General features: G+C 36.9%; 1 non-coding gene across 1 annotated transcript; it reads right to left on the bottom strand.

Moving 5' to 3' along the window:
• Window positions 1–2,079: 2,079 nt before the first annotated feature.
• On the bottom strand, window positions 2,080–2,183 carry LOC112437479 (small nucleolar RNA U13). Its single transcript, XR_003026081.1, has one exon. It is a non-coding gene; the product is annotated as a small nucleolar RNA U13 (small nucleolar RNA).
• Between the last annotated feature and the right edge of the window lie 23,492 nt (window positions 2,184–25,675).

Below are 25,675 nucleotides of genomic sequence, written 5' to 3'. Positions count from 1 at the left end.
CATGTTCACAAGTGATCAGCTAATACCAACTCACAGATTCATTGTGTGTATGAAACCTGAGAATGCCTCAGTGGCTGATTCAGAATTGATGTCTGTTAATTACTGACTATAAAGGTGAAAATGGCAACAATTTCTTCAGAAAATAAATTAACTAAAAGAAAAAGGAGTGGCTACACTTCTAATGTATGCCACCATATGCTTATAAATGCATATCCAGAGTTACAGTGAGTCTACTGTGGATTTGTAGAAATATTTATCTTACCAACATTTAAATAAATACACTTAAAAAATAGTGTTGTTTATGTTTCTGCTAGTAATTGGAAGTATCCTTTCTCATGCACAGTTCTATAGTAAGGGTAATACACTGTCAACAGAATTTATATGCAAATAACTCCTTAGTGTGCTTTAGTTGGAAGATGTTGGATAATTAAATCATCCTGAGAATACATTTCTAATAGCTTCTCTGTTTCTGGACCTTGCTCATTTTAAGAAGTGGTGTATCATTTTGTAATCAAAGTGGCAATGTCAGAAAGCCTTGTTTTATTAAAAAAAATCATTGTATTTTCTTAAAATGGTGAAATTCTTTCATTGATATGACTGAGATAGGCTGATGGAATGTATTTCATGATGGTGAAATATAATTGCATGGAAACAACAGCCATCCGTAGAGTAGTTGGGTATTAGACTGTGGTACATTTTAATAAATAAAGCCAACTTTACCATATTCATTCTAAATGATGCACATTTTTACATAGTTGTGAAAATCCCACATCGACTTTAGTCAATCGGTGCTTTAAAAATGTTTAGATATTATTTGAGAGTATCAGAAATAATAGTTATTCCTCATGGCATTTGAAATAGAGCCATCAGAGTGCACTCCTCATCTACTAGATAACAATAGGAAGACGAGTGAGGCAGGGTGACTGAGACAAAGAAATAAGGACCTGGCAAGTCTGGTTAGCAAAGGGTAAGATAAAGGGCATCAATGGACTTTGAATGACGCAGAGGCCAAGACAGATCAGCATGAGAAAGGGAGGTGGTGGGAAAAGAATCAACATTTTAAAGGGTAGAGAATGTGTTTCTATTTTCCTCTAGCTTTTCTCATTCAAATCTCATTTTTCAAGATCTTCCTTTCTATTCATCTTCTGTCCTCTATTCAGTGTTTTTCCCTCTTGATGTCTCCCAGGCTACCACCTGCTGTCCTTGTTTCTCTACATATCATTTTTCACCATCCAGTCTTTTATTTCTTTTCCAGTTATTACCTCAAGCCAATTTCCCAAATTGGATCTAGGGGCCTAGTTTCTCAACATCTCACTTGGGAGTGTCCAGGCAGGGGCCCAAGCTGGAGGCAGCCAGGAGTGAGGGGCGTGGGCAGGAACTGTATACCTGCTTCAGTTCAATGCTTCTTGGATGCAACTAGCCCCAGGGGCTGCAGGGAGGGTCCTTGGAGAGAGTTTCGCTGTGCCAATTTTAAATGCTGCCTAGGCCCTGGTGTTTTGGTCCCTCATACAATGACTGCAGACCCTGACACAGTTCCAAATATACTGAGTTGAATGAATACAATGTCAAAGGAAGAAGCAGCTGCTTTAGAAAAGGCATCGTGGCCTTGATGCCTGTCTCCAACTGTGTGTAAACACTTACCTTCCTAGGTGATATTCCAAAACTCAGTCCATATTGTAAACGTCTGAGATACAAGAATATATTTTTTAAGGTCCTTTAAGGTATTATTTAAATTTTTAGTAGAGTTTCATTTATTTTTAATAATTATTTTTATATTGCAAGTAGAAATGATTTTGCAATTATGGTAGAGTATTAGTGTCTAGTGCTGTCAGAACAAAATATCACAGACTGGATGGTTTAAACAATAGAAATGTATTTTCTTTAAATACATTTAGAGGCACCCTCTGTATGTGCCTGCATCTAAGTTTTCTCTTATAAATACACCAGTCATATTGGATTAGGGGCCACCTTAATGTCTTCATTTTAACTTGATTATTTCAATAAAGACCCTATCTCCAGACAGTCATATTCTGAGGAAATGGGTGTTAGGATTTCAACATCTGATATGTGTATAGAAAATGTCAGACAGGTAATGTGCCAACATTGTAATAACGTTAGTGAGAGGCATGTCTCACATATGAGTGTTGAAACACAATCATCATGTTTATGTACAACAGAAAGATTACGTATTAATTTTTTGAGGGGGACACAATTCATTCCATAACAGGTAGTACTATAAAATTTCATTTAAAAACACTTAAATAAACATTTTAGCTAAAAATTATTAAATACACATTTCAGCTAAAAATTATTAAGTAAATAATAAGTATTTGTAAAGCACTAAATAAGGATGAACTCTCCTCTAATATTTCAAAAATTATGTCAGGAATGCAGTAGAATATAACTAATGAAAGTTTGGAACATGCAGATCCAGTGAAATTTCACCTTTAAAGTCAATTTAGTGTCTAAAATAGTAGGTGACACTCAATAGTTGTTAAATAAATAAAGAAATCTCTTAGGGTGGAGTGAGAAGAAAATAGTGAGAAGAATGGTGAAATTAGAAAGAAGTGTTCCTAAGCAACCAGATAGAAAAAGTCAACTGCAACCAACATCCCCCAACTCATGATGTGGAGGAAATATATCATGTGCTCATTTGCTGTAAATCCCCTTTACCAATATAGATGTTAGCAAAAAATGTATTTTAAAAAGATGTGTTTCTTGTCTTTGAAAGCTTTCCAATCTAGTAGAAGAGAAATAGGCTCAAGTAGAGGTCTATACAGGCTACTTAAATATTTATCTCATTAAAATGTAAGATCTTCCCCTCCCAGAGACAGAGCCATTTCATGTGATTATTGTCTGTTTTAAACATATGATCAAAGATTTCCCTGCCTTGGTGAACTGCCTCTTACTTCCCTTTGTCTCTTATGCTTCTTCCTCATGTAACTAGAGATTCCACCTCACATCTTCATTCTTATCCTGCCACTAAGCTTGGGCTCCATAAAAACATATTTCTTATTGCTTCTTCGTAATTTATGCTCAACTAATATTCTCTCTCATATATGTCATATATATGATAGGATATATCATATATATGATTCACTTCTCAGTTTAACTGTTTCTCAAATTTTATTAGTATCTGTAAGTTTAGACAAATTTGGAATCTCTCACTTTCTATTTCCAAATAATCTAAATAATCAGCAATTCAATGGAGAGAGTTTAATAATGCAGTATATAACTAAATAAATATATTATAAAGAAAATAAGAGCTACAGCTCATGGACCTAATCTACTAGTTGCTCATGTGGAAACAATGGAATTTAATAGCTAACAAGACAAATGAATTGGGTTTCCAGCATAAAATACTTATTTTTAAAGAAAAATGTACAATTACAACAAGAAAAGTGGTGACACAAACTAGGTATGTCACATTTTTAGTATTTTCTGACCCAAATTATACAGCATCCTGTTCATCTAGTCATGTTTTCTATGATGTTAAACAAGAATTCTTACATTTTGCTAGTACAAGCCTAAAGTAGAATCAATCTTTTGAATAGCATCTATGTAACATATATTAAATATTACATACATTACATATATTATATTTATGTAATATATATTAAAATTCATATTGCAATGAAATCTACTCAATGATCAATCTGGCAGTCAGTAAGAAAAAAATTATTGATGCACACAATAACATTGATGATTTTCAAATACATTTTGCTAAGTGAAAGAAGGCAGACTAAAAGACAAACTTTACTGTATGATTTCATTTATATGACTTTCTTGTAAGGACTAATCTGTATGGACAACAAAAAATTTTATGTTTGCATGGGCTAAACACGAAAGGAGGGGTTGATTTAAAAAGGAGCATGGAGGATTATTTGAAATGATGGAAGTATTCTCTATTTTTATTGGGGTGATTTTTACACCACTGAAAGAGTTTGTCGAAACTCATAGAACAGTAAGCCATAAAGAGTGAATTTTACTGTGGTAATTATACCCCAACTAACCTGACAATACAGTTTAAGAACAAAAAAAAGGCTGACAAATTAGGAATAAAAACAAGCACTCCATATGTCAAAACATAAAAGGGCATTTCATAAAAAAAAATTAAAAGAAGAAATAAAAGTTATTCAACCTCATTAGTCGTCAAATAAACTCAAAATTTTAAATGATAATTTGATTTAGTTTACCATAAAATCTGGTTTATGCCCTGGAAAATATATTTTTATACATTTATAATAAGCATAAAATTGGTTAAGATGTTTACATAAAGCAATACAGCAATACGCATCAAAATCCTAAATTATATATGTGTTTAGATCCAGCATATCCACTAGGGGAAAAGAAGCTTTAAATGTTTCAACATGTATTAATAAAGATATTAATTCTAAAAGGAGTAATAGGAAACACATCGAAAGTCAAAAAAAAAAGAGGAAATGGACAAAAGTAATTAAATACCTTTATAAAGTAGAAGAGAATATGGACATCAAAATGAGAGTGTAGATATAAATGTTTTATTGACATAGAATTTTCAGGATATATTGTGGGTAACATCTCAATAAACAAATACATAATTTGTACCTGTGTTAGGCTAATCTTACATTGCTATAAAGAAATACCTGAGACTGGGGAATTAATAAAGAAAAGAGATTTAATTCACTCACAGTTATTCAGGCTGTACGGGAAGCATGATGCTAGTGTTTGATTAGCTTTTATGGTGAAGGTTTCAGGGAACTCTTATTCATAGAAGAAGGTGACAGGGAGCCAGCACATCACATAGCCAGAGAGAGAGACAGAGAGAAAGAGTAGGGGTATGTCACAGACTTTTAAACAACCAGACCTCATGTGAACTAAGTGGACAAGAACTCATTTATCACCAAGGGGATGATACCAAACCATCCACGAGGGATTCGCTCCATGATCCAATCACCTCCCACCAGGCTCCACCTTCAACATTGAGAATCATATTTCAACATAAGATTTGGAGGAGAAAAACATCCAAACCATATCAGTACTACCTTACAATCATTTTTCAGGCATATATTTTAAGTGTATGTAAAGATCTACCTATCTATCTATCTATCTTGATATAAATACAGATATATAACAATGATTTGTCCTTATTTATACCACCATCTATATCTTCCTAGATACTTCCTATATATACATCCTAAAAAAAGTTCAAATAGTACACATCATGTTATTTTCTTAATTTGACTTGCAATGAATTTCTGAGTAATTTCTTATAATTTTATTCTCTACGTAGAGTATAAAATTAGATCATGATGTTGAGGCTCAGTAAATAATACCCACAGTATGGTTTGTTGGCATGTTAAACACTTTGAATGAAAAAAAAAAAAGGAAAGACTTTAGAAGCTGCCTCAAAACTAAATACTCTCTGATTTTCTCTTGTCTCACTACCCCCAGTTCTCTTTGGAATTTCCTTGACTGATTGAGGGAACTTCTTTCCAAAAGAAATACAAGAGCTCCTGCCTAGGAATCTCATCAAATAAACAGGAAAGATTTAGCACCTGAGAAAAGATGAAAAGTTATGACCATTCCCAGACAGACTTTTGATTTATTCTCGAGTGCAGCTATGAGAGATTATCTTAAGAGACTTTATCTGCATAATAAGACAGCCTTTGTTTGCAGTACAGTTCTGCCCCTCACCATCCCACTGCTTGTTCCATTCAGCCTCCACAGAGAATCATTTAAAAATTATTGTCTGGTCTTTGACCTCATTCAATTTCTCTGAAAATCATATACTATTCCTCAAAATTGCCTATGTCCCTCATTTTTTCTTTCCCTCATAAATAGTGCATTTAAGCCTAAACTATCTTGAGTGGGTTTTTCTTTCTTTCTTTTTTTTTTTAGTATCATTGTTCCAAGACTCCTGTGTCTATGTGCATGTTAATAAGTGTGTATGGCTTTTCTGCTAATTTGTCTATTGTTAATAGACTTCAGCAGACATTCAGAGGGCAGAAGTGAGGCTTAGCACTTGCACATACACTAAGATAGAATCATAACTATGTAAATAAAGTAAATAAAATATATCCAAAGGAGACCAGAATAAAATTCTCCAATTTTTTTTTCTAATTTACAGAATAAAAAAAATGGGTCACATATCTCATTGTTGAAGTGTAATATGTCAACACATGCACACACACACAGACACACACACACACACACACACCAGCATGATCTTTAGGGGAATAAAAATAATATGGTGAGTATATCTTTGCTAGATTTTTTTATTTTATTATACATTTTGTGCATGTTTAATGCAGGCCACTGAATTTCAGAATCAAATCCTAAATAGCATGATTTAATACCCTGTGACCTCAGATAAGCTATAGATCATGCTTATTATTTAGAAATTCTATTTGTCTACTCACTACTCATTAGGGACACTTTTGTGGTCACTCATAGACATGCATAGAGTGATAAAAAAAATTGTGTTGCCTGATGTACATATTCACAGCTGAGATTGAACAAGGAGATGCTCTGCCTTATTGTTTCCACTATCAGAGTGTAAACAAGTGTTTTTTTTCATGGTCCATTTAGTGCCACAGTTTTCAAATTTTGTGCTTTTTTTTTTGGCAATTTACCTGTTTAAAATTTCCCCCAAGAATAGTGCTAAAGCACTGTCTAGTATCCATACATGCAAGCTAAGATGGGTCTTACAGAGAAAATATGTGTGTTAGATAATTTTTTTTTTTTTTTTCAGAGACAGAGTCTCACTCTGTTGCCCAAGCTGGAGTGCTGTGGTGTGATCTCGGCTTACTGCAACCTCTGTCTCCCTGGTTCAAATGATACTCATGCTTCAGCCTCCTGAGTAGCTGGGATTACAGGCACGTGCCACGATGCCTAGCTAATTTTTTGTATTTTTAGTAGAGACGGGGTTTCACCATGTTGACCAGGCTGGTCTTGATCTCCTGATCTCAAGTGATCTGCCAACCTAAGCCTCCCAAAGTGCTGGGATTACAGATGTGAGCCACCATGCCTAGACAGGAATTGTTTTATTTACTCAACTCATAGGTATTAAGTGTTCAATACCATTCTATTAATAGACCATGACACAAGGACAAGGTATCACCCCTGTCTTTGACATTATTGTTAAAAGAAACAAAACAAAACAAATAAGACAGATAATTATAGTGGTATGAATGAAACTAACAGTGCTAGTGATAAAAAAAAAATGTAAAGAGTAGCCAGGCACGGTGGCCCTTGCCTATAATCCCAGCACTTTGGGAGGTTAAGGCAGGAGGACTACTTGAGACCAGGAGTTCAAGATGAGCCTGGGCAATATAGCAAGACTTTACCTTTACAAAAAAAAAAAAAATTAGTCAGACACAGTGGCACATGTTTGTGTTTCCAGCTACTCAGGAGGCTGAGGTGGGAGACTCGCTTGAGCCCAGGAGTTAGAGGCTGCAGTGAGTTATGATTGTACCACTGCACTGCAGCCTAGGTAACAGGGGAACACATTGTCCCCACTCAAAAAAAAAAAAATGTATATATATATATATATATGTATGTATGTATATAGAGAGAAAGCCACATGAATAATAATACAGTAACACAAAGGGGACATCATAAATATCTTGCATAGATAGAACCAGTCAATTTTGAGGATCTATCTTTCTCAAGATCTGCGTTAGATTCTATACTTTATTGAAATTTGATCCCCAGTGTTGGAGGTGGGACCTTGCGGGAGATGTTTGAGTCATGAATGGTTTGACACTGTATTTCCAGTAATGGGTGAGTTCTCACTTATTGGTTCTCGTGTGGGCTGATTGTTTAAAAGAGCCTAGCACCTCCTTCTTCTGTCTCATTCTTCTGTCCTCTCACCATGTGATGCCTTTCTCTTTCCACCATAAGTGGGAGCTTTCTGAGGCCCTCACCAGAAGCACATGCTGATGCCATGCTTCTTGTAAAGTCTACAAAATCTGGAGCCAAATAAACCTCTTTTCTTTATAAATTGCCCAGTCTCGGGTTCTCCTTTATAGCCACATAAATGGAGTAAGACAGTAGCCCGAAGGTCTATGAAATGACAAGGTTTGATATGTTCTAGGCTGAGAAAGGAGAACATCAAGCAGAAATCAAATAAGAAAAGGGAGGAGAAGCACATAACAATGTCCAAGATCAGGAGAAAATAGACCATGCAGGTCCTTGTTGTTCTGGAATATATTCTGGCTAAATCTCTTTATGCAACTCATGAAGAAGAGAATAGAAAAAAAGCACTTCATAAAATCAGAAAAACATTTGCCTTAGCAAAGACACCCTAGGGAAACATTTGTTCCCTTTCTACATGGTGTCAGAATTGTTGGGGAAAATACTCTTGAGAGATTCAAATCTAGTCTTCCATATGGGAAAAAGCTTCATAAAAATAAATTGCTGTTTGTTTTAAGAGACCTCATCCCCAGATTTCTCTCCATATTTCTGAAGGGCAATATGTAATACGTCTTGCAGGCATTGCTATGGTAGATACACATTTTTTACTGAATACAAGAGTAAATTGATGCTTCTATTATCAGAAAGTGTTATGTTACTGGGGTAAGGGAGTACTGGTGTTTTTAAAATTATTAACTTGGTTCTTACAGAGTCGAATATTACTGCCCCAGTCTTCTGAGTTTTTTTAATCTTTTCAATTGCATCTATTATTTTTTCAGGTGGGCTCCTTTCTATTTTGACATGGAAAGTTCTTAAGGTGAGATCTTTGTAACTCAAATTAATAATTTTGAGACTAATCAGGGTTCGATGGTTAGATGAGATTTCATTAGAAAAAATTTACTAAATCTAGAGAGAAAATTTTGTTTTGTTTTGTTCTCAGTAATAAGCACCTTCCAACCACAAAATATAGGTTAAAATTTTTAGTACTGTCTCATTATTCATATTTTGGAAAGAATGTCTGGGAAAAATACCCACAAAAATTAGAAGGTCAGATATTCCCCACCTGGTTGGGTTAACCAATGTTTAGCTACTCAGTTTTATGCTTAATAATCTGTAAGTGAGTTTCAAGTCAGTGTTATATACAGAAAAGAGTCTACATTCACATGGCTTTTAGGCACTCTGGCTGATACAAGCATCAGTTGGTTTCAACCTTATTTGAAATTGACTCCTCTCCCTCCCTGCTTCCTTCCCTCCCTGCTTCCTTCCCTCTCTCCCTCCCTGTCTCCCTTCCTTCCTTCCATCCTGCCTTCTTTCCTTTCTTCTTTCTTTCTTTCCTTTTCTTCTTCTTTCTTTCCTTCCTTCTTTCTTTCCTTCTTTTCTTCTTTCCTTCCTTCCCTCCCTCTCTCCCTCCCTGCTTCCTTCCTTCCTTCCTTCCTCCCTCCCTCCTTCCTTCCTTTTCTTCCTTCTTCTTTTCCTCCTTGCCAGTTTCTGAGAGCGCTCTCTCTGTTTCTCTGTAATAGTAGAAACATGTAGATTTAGTTAAAATAGTAAAAAGGAACACAGAATAAATTTGCTTTTACATATGTGTGTGTTCATAAGTCATATCTCTTTTATAATACACACACAGGCACACATAGACACACATACAAATGGATGGACTTGGAAGATATTATGCTATGTGAAATAAGCTACAAGAAGAAAGACAAATACTGCTTGATCTCACTTATATGTGGAATTTAAAAAAGTTGAACTCGTAGAAGTGGAGAGTAGAATGAGGGTTACCAGAGGCTGGAGTGGGAAGATAAAGAGAGAGGGAATGAGGAGTGGTTGAAAGTTTCAGAGAGATGAGAGTAATCAGTTTTGAGAACTATTGCACATCAGCATGCCTGTACTCAATAATAATGTATGCTACATTTCAAAATGAGTAAATTTCAAATGTCTTACCATAAAAATATCATAGGTGAGTGAGGTGATGGCTATGTTAATTATGTTAATTAATGCTTTAATCATCCTACATTATATATGCATATCAAAACATCACAGTGTAAGCCATAACTGTACACAATTATGTTTTGTCAATTAAAAATAATATTAATATTTTTAAAAGCTATGAGTTTTGTAGGAGGAGGATCAGGTTACAGAATTGAGCAACTTCATGATCAGAGAAGGTTTTACTAATTATGCCATTCTAGATGATCTTTTAGTAAAATTGAAGACTAGGCACTCCAGGTAGCAGGAAGCATATGGGTATGGTGTGGTGGTCAAGTTCAAAGGCTTTGGAGAGACAGGACTCAGGAGTCCCAGTTCTGCCACTATATGACAAAACTTATATCATTTCTCTATATTTTCTCATCTGAAAATAAAAATAAAAGATAGATACAAACATATATTGCAAAGTTATGAGAATTCTATTACCTGATTAACACCTATTTACCCTGAGCACTCAGCATAAACATCATTTATTTAAATAAATCTTCTTCGACCAAGCAAATCTAGGTTACAGTGCTCTGTTTTGTGTTATCTACAAACCTTTTTGTCATAAAACTTTGCATGCTATCAATTATGCATTCATTGTCTTCTTTCCTAATTAAACAGTGAAGCACTATCAAGGAAGGTCCATACCTGTCTTCACATAGGATGCTGGGCCCTAGCATAGTGCCTGGCACTTGAATCATTTGTTGCAGACTGGTTATTTTCAGAGACCATTTGGTAGGCATGCCACATTGTCAGAAGAGGATGATAACTCCCTTTCAGGGAATGCTGGCCTGAAGTCTGGGATAAATCAGTCCAAAACATGAATATGACTTTTTCAGTGGAAGAGCAATAAAACATCTTCTTACGGAAATTTCTAAGTGACACCAAATGGTTGCAAAAGAAAGTCGAGTACGGGATTGTGCAGAAACTGTGAAGAAAGGTCCTCAACTACCTTCTTAAACAGCTTTGAGAGTTTAAAAGTAACAAATCAAAGAGTAGCACTACTGGAAGAAAAACTTGTGTCCTTGTAAAAATAAATACATTGCAAATAACACTGACTATGCAATGGATTACAGCCCATGAAGAACATATCAAACACATCTCAAACTAGTAATTAAAAGAAAAGAAAATGTAATATGCTTCTTTTTCAGATATACCTTCAGATGTATAGCAGGGAGACAGTCTATCTGTGTAAATATATCAGAGATTGAAGCTAGCTGACATTTTTCTGTTGAAGGCAGTTAATAACTACTTCCTTGCAATAGGAAATCATGGCAAGATTAGCTTTAGAAATGTTTTAAGGAATTTAGAAATAGGTTTATGATGAGATATTACAGCAATTAAATATGTGCTATAAAAAAACAGCCAAGGTGGCTGGGCACGGTGGCTCACACCTGTAATCCCAGCACTCTGGGAGGCTGAGACAGGTGATCGTCTGAGTTCAGGAGTTCGAGACCAGCCTGGCCAATATGATGAAACCATGTCTCTACTAAAAATACAAAATATTAGCTCGGCATGGTGGCACATGCCTGTAATCCCAGCTACTTGGGAGGCTGAGGCAGGAGAATTGCTTGAACCCAGGAGGCGGAGGTTGCAGTGAGCCAAGATCGTGCCATTGCACTCCAGCTTGGGTAACAGAGTGAGACTCTGTCTCAAAAAAAAAAAAAAAAAAAAGCAAAACGGACAACTAAGGTGTGTAACTGTCCAGTGTCTGAAGTCACAAATACTAAGAAACAGGATTATTTTTTGAGGTGGTAAAACACGTGATGAAGATTAATGGGATAAAATTGAGAGATTAGAGAGATACTATTGCCTGAGAACATATTCCAGCAGCTGCCTTCCTGGGTGTATTAGTTTTCTGTGTCAAAGTATAACAATCTGGGTGGCATAAAACAATGAAAATTTATTATCTCACAGTTCTGAAGTCTAGAAGTTCAGAAGCAAGGTGTGACTAGGGCCATGCTCTCTAGGGTCAGACTGTAGGGAAAAGTCTGTTCCATGCTTTTCTCTTAGCTTCTGCTATCACCAGCAATCTTTGGCGTTCCTTAGCATGTGGTGGCATAACTGCAATCTTTTTTATTTTTTATTTTTAAGACAAGGTCTTGTTCTTTCACTCAGGCAAGAGAGCAGTGGCAATATTATAACCTCACAATTGCAACCTCAACCTCCTGGGCTCAAGCCATTCTCTGGCCTCAGCCTCCTGAGTAGCTGGGACTACAGTCACACACCACCATGTCTGGGTATTTTTTTTTTTTTTTTTTTAAGAGATGGGGTTTTGCTATGTTGCTCAGGCTGATCTCAAACTTTCGAACTCAAGCTGTCCTCCCCACCTCAACCTCCCAAAATACTAGGATTATAGATGTGAACCACCATGCTTGGCTAAAACTCCACTCTTTGCCTCCATTGTCACAGACATTCTCCCTCTGTACGTCTTCACATTGTCTTATTATAAAGACACTGATCATATGGATTAAGTGCCCTTCTTAGTTCAATATGCCCCCATCATAACAATTATATCTGTTAACAACCCTATTTCCTAAAAAAGGTCACATTCTGAGGTACTGAGTGTTAGGACTTCAACATATTTTTTTGGGGCTGGGGACACAATTCAACTCATAACATAAGGAATTGAAGGAGAGAGGAAGAGAATCAATATTTATTGAATACCTTCCAAGGTCATGGTGTATATATGCCACAATTTTCTTTATCCAGTCTATCATTGATGGGCATTTGGGTTGGTTCCAAGTCTTTGCTGTTGTAAATAGTGTGGCAATAAACATACTTGTGCATGTGTCTTTACAGAAGAAATCATTTATAATCCTTTGGGTATATATACCTAGTAACGGGATTGCTGGATCAAATGGTATTTCTGGTTCTAGATCCTTGAGGAATTGCCACATTGTCTTCCACAATGGTTGAACTAACTTACACTCCCACCAACAGTGTAAAAGTGTTCCTATGTCTCCACAATCTCACCAGCATCTATTGTTTCCCGACTTTTAATAATCACCATTCTGACTGGTGTGAGATGGTATCTCATTGTGGTTCTGATTTGCGTTTCTCTAATGATCAGTGCTGATGAGCTTTTTTTCAAATGTTTGTTGGCCACATAAATGTCTTCTTTTGAGAAGTGTCTGTTCATATCCTTTGCCCACTTTTTGATGGGGTTTTTTCTTGTGAATTTGTTTAAGTTCCTTCTAGATTCTGGATATTAGACCTTTGTCAGATGGATAGATTGCAAAAATTTTCTCCCATTTGGTAGGTTGCCTGTTCACTCTCATGCTAGTTTCTTTTGCTGTGCAGAAGCTCTTTAGTTTAATTAGTAAAACCCCAAACCATAAAAACCCCAGAAGAAAACCTAGGCAAAGCCATTCAGGACATAGGCATGGACAAAGACTTCATGACTAAAACACCAAAAGTAATTGCAACAAAGGCTTTATAATACATTCAGCACGAAGAAGAGTCTGGGGGCCATGGGACACTCCTGCCCTCTCCATGCTTCCTAAGTAACAATTGCAGACTATTTAAGCAAAGCTGGGTATTGTCAGGCAAAGCCCTTCCCTGCTGCCAGGGGTGGGAGCAAGGAGGAAGTGCTGTCGGGTTGCCCCCTGGGGCAGGCACCAGCCCCGCCTCACCTCCATGCCATGGGAGGCAAGACAGAGGCCACTGGCACAGGGTGGTGGCCCCCAGACCATACAGCAGTGGGCGTGGGAGGAGCAAATCTGAATGAGGACAGCCTGAGCTGGCCCTGCTGCACAGGGCAGCTGTGAGGACCCCCACTGCACAGGGCAGGTGTGAGGACTCCCAACCGCGTCTTTGGCAGAGAACACAAATAACAGTGGCTTCCACAGCCTGATCCCAGCTTGGAGGAAGCTCAGGCACTTATCAGTAGCACATGGGTGCCTGCCTGCTTCTAGCCACTCCAGGCGGGGCTGGGGTTATTAAAAGCAAGGAGAATCACTAGCTAAAATCCTTTTCCTAAAAGCGCCCTGGAAGAATGAATGGCTGACTGAAACCTTCTGGGTGCAGGCCCTTTGGGTGTGGCTCTTTAAGAAGTGGAAGAATTGAAATTCAAACCTTGACTTGGTTCTTGGCACTTTCTCGTGCTCTCTATGGCGGAGTGGTTTTCTCGAATCTCATGGTATACTGTGCACTTTTTCCCATTAATTCTTATTTATAAGTTAATAAGAAAATGTTTTTTATTTTTACTAGCCATTTAAAAACATACCTGAAATTGTCTTGGCGTGGTGGCTCATGCCTGTAATCCCAGCACTTTGGGATGCCGAGGCAGGCGGATCACCTGAGGTCAAGAGTTCGAGATCAGCCTGGCCAACATGATGAAAACCCGTCTCTATTAAAAATACAAAAAATTAGCCGGGTGAGGGGGCCAGCTCAGGCCATTCTCATTCAGATTTGCTCCTCCCATGCCCACTGCTGTATGGTCTAGGGGCCACCACCTTGTGCCAGTGGCCTCTGGCCTGCCTCCCATGGCATGCAGGCAAGGCTGGGCTGGTGCCCCCCCCAGGGGGTGACCCGACAGCACTTCCTCCTTGCTCCCACCCCTGGCAGCACGGAAGGGCTTTGCCTGATAACACCCGGCTTTACCTAAATATTCTGCAATTGTTACTTAGGAAGCATGGAGAGGGCAGGAGTGTCCCATGGCCCCCAGACTCTTGTTTCTGCTGAATGTATTATAAATGTATTAGTCCCAGCAACTTGGGAGGCTGAGGCAGGAGAATCACTTGAACCCTGGAGATGGAGGTTGCAGTGAGCCGAGATCATGCCATTGCACTCCAGCCTGGACGACAGAACAAGATTCCTTCTCAAAAACAAACAAACAAACAAACAAACAAACACCATGCCTGAAAAGTGGTAGTACAGAAACATGGCTTTTGTTTTTGTCTTGTTCTTACTATTTTATTTGGGAATAGATTACAGGTCTTATTGAAAATTTGGTGGGGCTTAAGAGGCTGAGGTCCACATCCAGTACATTGTCATCATATCCTCTCAGCCCATAGCCAAGGTGAGAATCACAGTTTTACTTCCAAGCTGCTCCAAATGGGTGAAAGGTGAGTCTATTTCAGATGTTGCTATCTCAAACTACATTGTTTCATCTATTCATTCATAAATTCATTACATACATCTTGAGTTGTATCTAGTACAGTCCTAGGCACTGGTGTTAAAAAAAATGGAAAAGATATCACCACTTTAGAGCACACATTCTGATTGAAGGTTGAAACAATAAATAATAGTTAAACAAATACACATAATGACTCATTGACATCATGATACTATGTAGAATAAATCAAGATGATGTTATAAGAATGCAACCACTGCTATAGACAGACTGACTCTAAGGAAATCACATTTCAAGTCATATCAGGATGATGACAAGGAGTCAGGCATGAAGGAGAAATGCTTTTCGGAAAAATAAAAACCACATGCAAAAGCTAATGTACAAAAAGCTATGTACAAAAAGAGATGGAAGATGAGTCAAAGATGACCCTCCGCATATTTCTTTAGATTGTTCTCTGTTTTTATATTATATACTTGACCCTGGTATCAGTGTAAAGAATAGACTCAAGGAGACAAAGATGAATAAAAAGGGAGACTGTTTAGGTGTTGTTGCAAATGTGCTGGTGCAAGACAGAAAGGACCAGACTAGGACCACATGTTTGGGTTGAGAGAAGTAAACTGTCATAATAAGAAAGCTAGACCAGCAGAATGCAGAATCTGAAGGAGAATCATCATTATTACGGCCAATATGTGGGTGAGTTACAGAAAGCTGCCAATTAGACTAATGTTGCTTTCATTTAAGACTCATTATTTTTAAGTTTCTGAATCAAAAACAATGAGAAATTAACACAGGACATGGGGAAAAGAGGAGGAAGAAATCTAAAAGAACTGTCAGTGATGGCTTTAACAACTGTGGAAAATTGGGACATGTCATGGTGGATGGCAGAGGTCAAATTTTCTACCTTTCCTCTTACAGATGATAATTATATGTCATAATAAATATTGTAATGCGGAAGTGCCAAGCCAGATGACCTAATAGAGCTTTTCAATTTGTAACTTCTTTGCTGCAAAACTAAAGTATTAATCAAACTAAAAGCTTGTTAGACTGGTTAAAGGTTGACTCTGCCCTAAATGGCCAGAAGTAATAGGGCTGCCTTTCTCTCCTACTTATAGATGCACTCTGCATAATTCTTCAGAGTCTGTGACAATGTCAGCTCAGTAACCCATTTTCTATTCTACTTCTTGTGGTGATGGTGGGTTATATCACATGGACATTGCATCAGTGTGTAGCACAGTGAGAATCTACATAGGACAGTTGAAGGTAAAAGTTTTTATCAAAACAAACACACTGCAGAGGAAGAGAAACAAAATAGTTATTACTTCCCTGGAATCCAAGAATATTAGGTCTGGCACACCTGTGGCTCATTTTTAAAACATTTTAAAACTTAAAAAATAATAAACTTGAGTCTAAGCAGAATTACTGTGAAATGTCGCAATCACGTTTCTCGTGATTTCATCCTCTAACATGGTACACCAACATTATGTATGAAAAAATGAGATGTGGGGTTTTTTTCTTTAATATTATCAAATAATAATTTTCAATGTTTTTGCTTCCAAAATCATAAAAACATATTACATGCTTCCTATGTCATAAATAAATGTAGGCCAGCTTATTATTACATCTAAAATGTATTTTGTGGTTTGTCACATTCAAGTTGAGATTGATGTGTGAAATCTATTGATTTTCTAAGTTCTAGTGGTAAATATTCAATAAGGAAATAGAAAGCTTGATCAAAAACAAAAGTTATTTATAAAGCTATCTGTTCTTAGTTATATATGATTGGCTACTACTAGCAAAGGTAAAATACTATTCAAGTAAAAGTGTTCTTTAAAATAACCAACACTATTTACAGAAGACTTTTGTACTATATTCTAGGGAAGATCCCAAGCACTTTTTGTAAAGAATCTTATTCAAATATCTATTTATTTATTTTAATTGTTTATTTCCATAGGTTTTGAGGAACAGGTGGTATGTGGTTACATGAGTAAGTTCTTTAGCAGTGATTTGTGAGGTTTTGGTGCACCCATCTCCCAAGCAGTATACACTGAACCCAACTTGTAACCTTTTATCCCTCACCCACTTCCCAACCTTTCCACCTGAGTGCCTAAAGTCCATTGTATCATTCTTATGCTCTTGCATCCTCATAGCTTAGCTCCCACTTATGAGTGAGAACATACAATATTTGGTTTTCCACTCCTGAGTTACTTCATTCAGAGTAATAGTCTCCAATCCTATCCAGGTTGCTGTGAATGCCATTAATTCATTCCTTTTTATGGCTGAGTAGTATTCCATTACATATATATAATCACAGTTTTTTTATACACTTGTTGATTGATGGGAATTTGGGTTGGTTCCACATTTCTGCAATTGCAAATTGTGCTGCTATAAACATGCATGAGCAAGTCTCTTTTTCATATAATGATTTATTTTCCCCTGGGTAGATACCCAGTGGTGGGACTGCTGAATCAAATGGCATTTTTTTTTTTAAATTTTAGAGATGGGATCTCCCTCTGTCACCCAGGCTAAAGTTCAGTGGTGCAGTCATAACTCACTGTAATCTCTAATTCCTGGGTCCAAGTAATCCTCCTGCCTCAGTCACTTGAGTAGCAAGAGCAACAGGTGCACGCCAATATGCCCAGCTAATTTTTTAAATTTTTTGTAGAGATAACGACTTGTTACATTGCCCAGGCTTGTCTTTAATTCCCAGCCTCAAGTCACCCTCCTGCCTTGGCTCTCAAAGCATTGGGGTTACAGATATAAACCACTGTGCTCAGCCTAAAATCTTATTTTGGAGATGAAGAAACTGAGGTTCAGTGGTTAGTAACTGTTAGTAACATTCTTATCAGCAGCAATACGTTTTGTTATTATTGTTATATTATTAATTGTTATAGATATTCTCAAAAGATAGCAACTATCAATGCCTTCCTTCCCTCTTTACACTTGCTCTTCCTACCAAGCTATCGAGTCTAATACCCCTCTCTTTAATTATGGCCTCACTTTAATAACATCCTTGTCCAATAGGATGCAGAAACATGGTGTTTTAGGAATTTTGAGACTAGGTCTTAAAAAAATAATTTGTACCTTCTGTCTAGGTCTGGCTTGGCATGTTCGCTCCTGGAGCCCAAATACTGTGCCAATGAGAAGTCCAAGCTACAGAGAGAGGCCAGGCATGGGCACTCTGGTTGATAGCATGAGCTGACCTCTTAGCTGACTGACACATAAACTAGCCAGCATGTAAAAAAAGAAGACTCTAGCTGAGTACAAAGATTCCATAGAACTCTTAGAAATGAAAATAAATTGTTGCATTAAGCCAGTATGTTTTGAGATTGTTTATTATGTGCATTAGATAACAGACCAATAAATAGAATTTATTGTGGCACAGGGCTAAAACATGGATTATTTGATTTGATTTTAATCATAGGGATTTGATAGTACTATCTTCATTATGTAGATGGAAAAATAGAGAGTCACAAAAGTTATTGCTTATCTAAACGTCACATGGATAGTGATTCTAGGCAATGATTTTGGCTGTCATAAAATATCATCTTATAAGCAGAGATTCCCTCCATTCATTTACACCTATAATTGTTACCTCTTCATCTACTTCTTTTTTTTTTTTTAGACAGTGTTTCATTCTTGTTGCCCAGGCTGGAGTGCAATGGAGTGATCTCGGCTCACTGCAACCTCCGCTTCCCAGGTTCAAGCAATTCCCCTGCCTCAGCCTCCCAAGTAGCTGGGATTACAGGCATGTGCCACCATGCCTGGCTAATTTTTTTGTATTTTTAGTAGATACAGGGTTTCTTTATGTTGGTCAGTCTGGTCTCGAACTCCCGACCTCAGGTGATCCGCCCTCCTCGGCCTCCCAAAGTACTGGGATTACAGGCGTGAGCCACTGTGCCTGGCCCCTCTTCATCTACTTCTAATCTGGAGCATATCTTTTCTCTACTCACAAGGAAACTCTCTAATTCTTCTTCTTTATTGATCAGTCTGTGACTCTGTGACTAGCAGCTGTGAGGTTTTCCAGTCTGATGAAAGTGGTGGCACCCAGGTAACCATGAAGCCTGCATTGTTGAAAATCTAGTAGAAAGTATATCTCAGTGGGTCAGATAATGAAGTTAGGCCTGTTTTATTGAAATGAGGAATATCAAGATAAGACAGAAACAAAAAGGTCCAACTGTAGATCTAGAAATCTTATGGCCAGAGACATGAGAACATGAAACTTTAAAGTAGTCAGTCACCCAGAAGTGAATCCTTGTCACCCTCAGAAACAAGACGTTTTGGTTTTGTCCCAAACATTAGGAACCTGCATTTAAATGTTAGGATCAGGCCTGTAATCCCAGCACTTTGGGAGGCCACGGTGGGTGGACCACCTGAGGTCAGGAGTTCGAGATCAGCCTGGCCAACATGGCAAAGCCCCCTCTCTACTAAAATAAAAAAAAAAAAAAAAAAATTAGCTGGGCATTGTGGTGGATGCCTGTAATCCCAGCTACTTAGGAGGTTGAGGCAGGAGAATCGCTTGAACCCAGGAGGGAGAGGTTGTAGTGAGCCAAGATCACACTGTTACACTCCAGCCTGGGTGACAAGAGCAAAACTCAGTCTGAAATAAAACAAAATAATAAATGTTAGGAAAAATACTATCAGTCCTTTTCATATTTTTAAGAGAGTATCATGCCCTCCTCTTCAAAGATACCCTCCTCTTCAATTAAATAAACACAGTTGACTCTCCATAAGGTATTTTTCATCTTTTGCCATGCTTCTCCTGTATCACATGCAACGTAAATCAAATCCTTATTTGCACAAAGATGATCAGTTTCTTAGGGGCCAGAAGGAACTCTGTGTTTCTGAATTTCTTGTAATCTCCAAGGACAAGCTTAGATAAGCTTTTACTTCCTCCCAGTACATTTTTTCATCAAGAACTCCCCGAGGCGCTATCAGACTGTCCTATGAAACAGATATTTTTAGCTCATCTTTCATCAAGAGGCTCATCAAGTCTCTTCCCCCAAACCCATTATACCATTCTATGGGGAGGGAAACATATAATAAAACAAAAAATAAACTGATTAAAGTTAATTTGTTACAACACGTAAAAAAGAAGAGGCGATGAAACACATCCCAATTTCTTTCTCATCATTGTCTGGGGGGACATACATATATCTTTGTATTTCATGCATTAGGTTAGAAGTGTAATAGCTTTTTGCTTAGTGTTCACAGTCATGAGCGATCAGCTCTCCCTAGTCAGCATTAATCTTTCTATCTCATCTGCATATATTAGTAAAGTTCTGCACAGAGTTACCCACCCCAAGCCCTGACCCTCGGTGACCAAATATCTATAGATGTTGCCTATGAAGTCTTTAGAAATGAAAAAAAATTAAACCAAATTCAAGATGTATAGGTCAATCTTCTGTAGGAGAAAGTCTGTTTCTATACAGTTTCCCTCCTCACATGCTAAGAGTACAGTAAAAGCATATTTCCTCAGGGATATATAAATTATGCCTATTCATAACTAAGCAAAGAAGGGCACTGAGAAATGGAGAGGTCTTCACACAGCCCAAGACTCCTCATAGTTTCCCTTGCATATAATAAACCTAACTTTTTATTATTGTGTTTTGGAATTTCTAATGTAATTGTTTTCAAAATTGGATTATCAAATTGTGGATTTACAATACACAGCTTCCTGGATAAATGTAGTCCCCACCGTGATGGCCTATGAAGAGTTGCTTTCTATTTTGTTGCTTCTTTTTATTAACGAGTGAAATGTTCACAGCTGGTAATCTCGACTTGGTGCTAATGCAAATTCTTCAATAATAAGGATCCTAACAAAAAATGTGTTTTATAATTCACTCCAGTAGTCAGCCCACAGTGGCCACTGACAAATATTGATGGCAGAGTCCTCAGTATGTTCACATTGTGATAGGTAACAATATTTCTTTAGGAATATCAAAATTCCATTATTTGTTTTGCATTCTTAAGCCACATGTATTCCTTCTTTATAGATTTCCAAATGCCTCTTTTCGTCAACACATGTCCTATGATTATCTTTTTCCCCAATTCCTTAATAAAGATATGCAATTAATAATGTTTTCCCTGTTTCACAATTATAAAAAGTGGATGACCAGTTAGTGAATAAATGATATCTTTCTTCATAGGAGGAGTACTCTCAAACAAGCTTTCTCTTGCATCAAATATTATTAGAAACTAGAGTTAAAGAGTTGCATTTATATAGTACATTGCCATGTAAGTAAAATGAGAGGGGTTTGGGAGACAGAATTAGTTCATATTTTCCTGCACAATACTATATTTAAAATGACTTACCAGGCAAATTTGGATTTTCATTTTTTGTAACCTAGGATCCATCTCAATCATCCGCACATGGAAGGAAAGAGGGTTTTTTACGGGTGGTTTTTGAATGCAGGAATACAGACAAATGCCGAGACCCCTTCCAGCAACCATACAAATGACATTGGTATTCAAGTATATTATTCTAATGTAGGTCAAATGCTGCTTAAACCTATGCCTTTGCAATAACATCTCATTCTATCCAAACATCTGCAGACCCTGTCTGATGGATCACTGATTCTCAGCAAATCATAATATTTCAGAATTCCTTAACATGACAACAGCACAATCAGTTCCAGTACATGCTGTTGAATTGAAGCTCAAAAAAAGTTCTGAGATTTATCGCATATTTTATGCTCTTAAGTGTTTTGTATTGTTGTTTTGTTCAATAAAATTTTTAAATATACATAATCTTTTCAAAATTTGTGATTCAAATGGAGAGGGAAATTATTAGTGTTTCTTTCTCATCATTGCCTGGGAGGACATACATATATCTTTGTATTTCATGCATTAGGTTAGAAGTATAATAGCTTTTTGCTTAGTGTTCACAGTCATGAGTGATCAGCTCTCATAACTCATTGTCGAAAGGTCAAGAATTGAATGAGAGAAGAAAAAAGATGAAGTATTTAATTGGTTGTGTGATAAATAATCAGTCTGTCCATATTAAATCAAATTCAAATAGAAAATTAATTTGATTGTGATCCTACATCTGAGATCCCTAATTTTCTTTTCTACCAGGAATGTTTCCAATATGGTTATCTGAAATCTTATGACTCTGATTACCAAAATAATACACTTTATAAAAATTTATGTGTCTATAATATGCTTCTTCCAGGAGATGACTCATAGTTTTCATCAGATTTTTAAAGAAACCTTTGGCAAAGAAGGCTAAGAATCCTGGCAAGAGACCATGTGTCTGGGACCCCTTTGGTAAAGGCCACTTAGGGCAGTGAAATGTGTGACCTGCGGTGGCAGATTTCATGGGTTTATATCCCACTTGTGGTGTTTCTAAAACATGATCTCTAGCAAGTTAATTCATTATTGTTGTTGTTGTTGTTTTTAAAAAAACCTCTCATTCCTTATCAAGGCAAGGCTTCCCACAGGGCTTACCTTTCATTGTTATTCTGAAGAATAAATGTGTCAAAGTAGGCAAAGGTCTTAGATCCTTGGCTATGATATAGTGCCAGATAGATGTTAATGTTCATTAACAGTTTATTTCTATCTAGTATACACTTTACAGAACTCCAAGTATCTTTTTCATATTACTCTCATTCTATTCTCCTACTGCTAAGAGATAGGAAAGGTCCAGCTATCACTCTCAAAAATTTACAGGGAGCACAAGTGACTAGAACAAAATTTTGAAGAGCCCTATTTAGGAAGTTATTTGACAGTTAAAGGAATCAGGAATATTTTGCAGCCACAGACCTTAGCATGTCAAACAAACTCTGATTTGAGTTTTCAATTTCTGTGTAGCCTAAATGAATAATTTATCTGCAGCAGCTTCTGTTTTCTTATCATTAAACAGTGTATCAATAAATTTTTATCATAGTAGCTAAATGAAGACACTAAACTTAGGAGGATATCAATAAATATTCATCAACTCTACAAATAATTGTTGAGCTTCTATTATGCACCAAACACTGACAAGTGCCACAAATACAACCTTGAACAAGCCCCTCATGGTTGCTCACCTGAGAACTCTTTTCTCCTAATTCCCTGTCTGTATTAGTTTTCTATTGCTACTCTAACAAATTATTACAACCCTTGTGGCTTAAAACAATATAAAGTTTTAATCTTTTAGTTCTGTCCATCAGAACCCTAACACAGAGGCTCACCATGCTAAAGTCATAGTGCTGGTAGGGCTATATTCCTTCTAGAAGCTGTAGGAGAAAATCTGTTTCCTGTCTTTTCTACCTTCTAGAGACCACTACATTTCTTTGTCTCTTTTCTCCATCTTTAAAACCAGCAACTTTGCATCTCTTTGACTATTCTTCTGTCATAAAGTCTTTCTCTTACGACAGCCTTTAAACATTCTTGTGATTACATTTGGTTCACCCAGATAATCCAAGACAATCCTCCTATCTGAAGTTCCATAGCCTTATAGCCCTAATCTCATCTGCAAAGTCCCTTTGGCTGTCTAAGGTAATACAGTCACAAGTTCCAGAGATTAGGGTGTGGGCATATTTGGGAGGGGACCATTATTCTGCCTGCCACATAATGTTGCTCAAGTTTAAAATTTTATGTAAGTGCATTTTGTTCTGAATTCAGGAGGCCAGGAGAGTACTTGCTGCTTAGTCGCCAGTATGTTAAGTACCTTAAATCTGCTTAAATGCTTTATAGAGATGTCAGCTCTGCCAGGCAAGGTATATTTTTTGTTCCAGTTTCTCCTTAACTCCCACTGTGAAAAAATTATCTCTACTGTTGATGTGTTTAATTACCCAAGTTAAAGGGCATTAGGCAGCGATACTCTGTAATGCTTGCCATAAGGAAGGCCATCCTTTATCATTAGCAAACTGCTTAGTGGTACAGCTCACAATTGTACATCTTACCTAGCAGATATTAGTAGCCCACTTATCAGTTTTTCTAATGAGATGAATCATGAGGCAGAGATGGGGTTGGGAGGGGGAGCTAGGTTAATGTTCCAATGGGACTAATTAGAATCAGGTGAGAGCTGGAGAAAGCAACCAAGGTGATTTCAGTCAGAACCCATATGAAAAGCTCTAATTAAAAGGAGTGATAGACTTTGCTTTAAGACCTCGGGAGAATACATGATGCTCAATTTAACTTTTTTGACCTGGTGGCCAGATAATGTCAGGTCTCAACGTATTATTTTTTAAGTAAAGGTAGAAAATACTTTTGTGTGTGTGTGGTGCATGAATCATGAGGCTGTGTAAAAATCAAGGACTTTAAAAAGCATACTAAGCATAGAAGCAGAGAAACTCACGGTTTCCAGGGATGGGGCTGATGGGAATGAGATGTTAGTCAAAGGGTACAAACATTTAGTTATAAGATAAATAAATTCTGGGGATCCAGTGTACAACATGGTGACTGTAGTTAATAATATTGGATTGCTTATATGAAATTTAACAAGAGAACAGATCTTAAGTGTTCTCATCCCCAACCAACACACACAAACAAGATAACTACAGGGGGCGATGGATATGTTGATTAATTTGACTGTAGTAATCAGTTTATAATGCATTGTATTGCTCATCTTGAATATATATAATTTTTATTTGTCAATTAGATACTTTTTTCCAAAGAAAAGAAGTAAAAAGCATATTTTATGAGGAGACGATTTAGGGGAACTTTGATTTTTATATTTGCTACAATTCTGCATGAATGATGGGACATGTAGTTAATAAAGACAATTAAGTAACTAAAAAAGAAGATATACTGAGTGGGAGGTCAATGACATAAAGATAGTACTACTCAAGACGTTAATGTCATTGGAATAGATCACAACAGTGAGCCTAACCAAGGTGGACTCTGAGAGACAGAGGAACAAAGAATCTGGCTTGTCCATTCTAACATCCGTGTCTCTCAATGCACAACCCAATTCAGGAATAATTTAGCTGAGGTTCCATCCTAAAACCACATAAGCCTTAAATTTGTCACTTCAGTAAAGTTATTACTCCTTCAAAAAAAAAAAAAGGTATACAAGGTATTTTAGCTGCAGGGTGCATAACTGGAGAAAGTGTTTCCTGCAGCGATTCTCTGCCTTTCTACTAAATTAACCGCACAAGAACCAACCATGTTACTGTATGACATTTAGTTTTTCTAATCTGTTTAATGCCATGGTTTGCACATGATGTATTCTGATGTGCTTTTATGTTTCAGATACTAAGAAAGCACATTAGAAGTGCAGTAGGGATTCTTTTACCGACAATATAACTTGTTACAAATTGCATTTTCAGAAAAATTATACCGAAAAATCCAATCTCATTTTATGATTTTTTCCCTCAAAATTACATTTTACCTCCTGCTTGTCTTCTGTCTCTTGTGTCTAAGCATCTTCACTTTGAGATCCTCCTGATTCATTCTCCTTTCCTCTGTGCCCTGTGGTAAATGAATTCAAATCTATTTTTAAGGTAAAAATCGACAGCACTTGGAGATGCAGTCAGCATTTATGTGATGCTAAGACTTTCATGGATGCTGTGGGGGAACTTTTGAACACATTTTTGACTGAAGTATAGATTTCAATTCTGTAATCTCTTTTGTTCCTAGCAAAAGTGGACTCTGACCTTTGGCTTTCTGCACTCAGCATGTGTTTATAAAATGTCAAATTAGTAAAAAAAAAAAAAAAAAAAAGGAAAGAAAGAAAGAAAAGTTTATGTTCATTTTGTTGTATTTTCAACATGCTTATTCATGAAATTATGATATAATAAAATA

The sequence above is a fragment of the Pan paniscus genome, chromosome 18, assembly GCF_029289425.2.
Source record: "Pan paniscus chromosome 18, NHGRI_mPanPan1-v2.0_pri, whole genome shotgun sequence".
Lineage (NCBI taxonomy): Eukaryota > Metazoa > Chordata > Mammalia > Primates > Hominidae > Pan > Pan paniscus.
The sequence above is the reverse complement of the archived record's forward strand: the minus strand, read 5'-3'. Positions and strand labels throughout refer to the sequence as shown.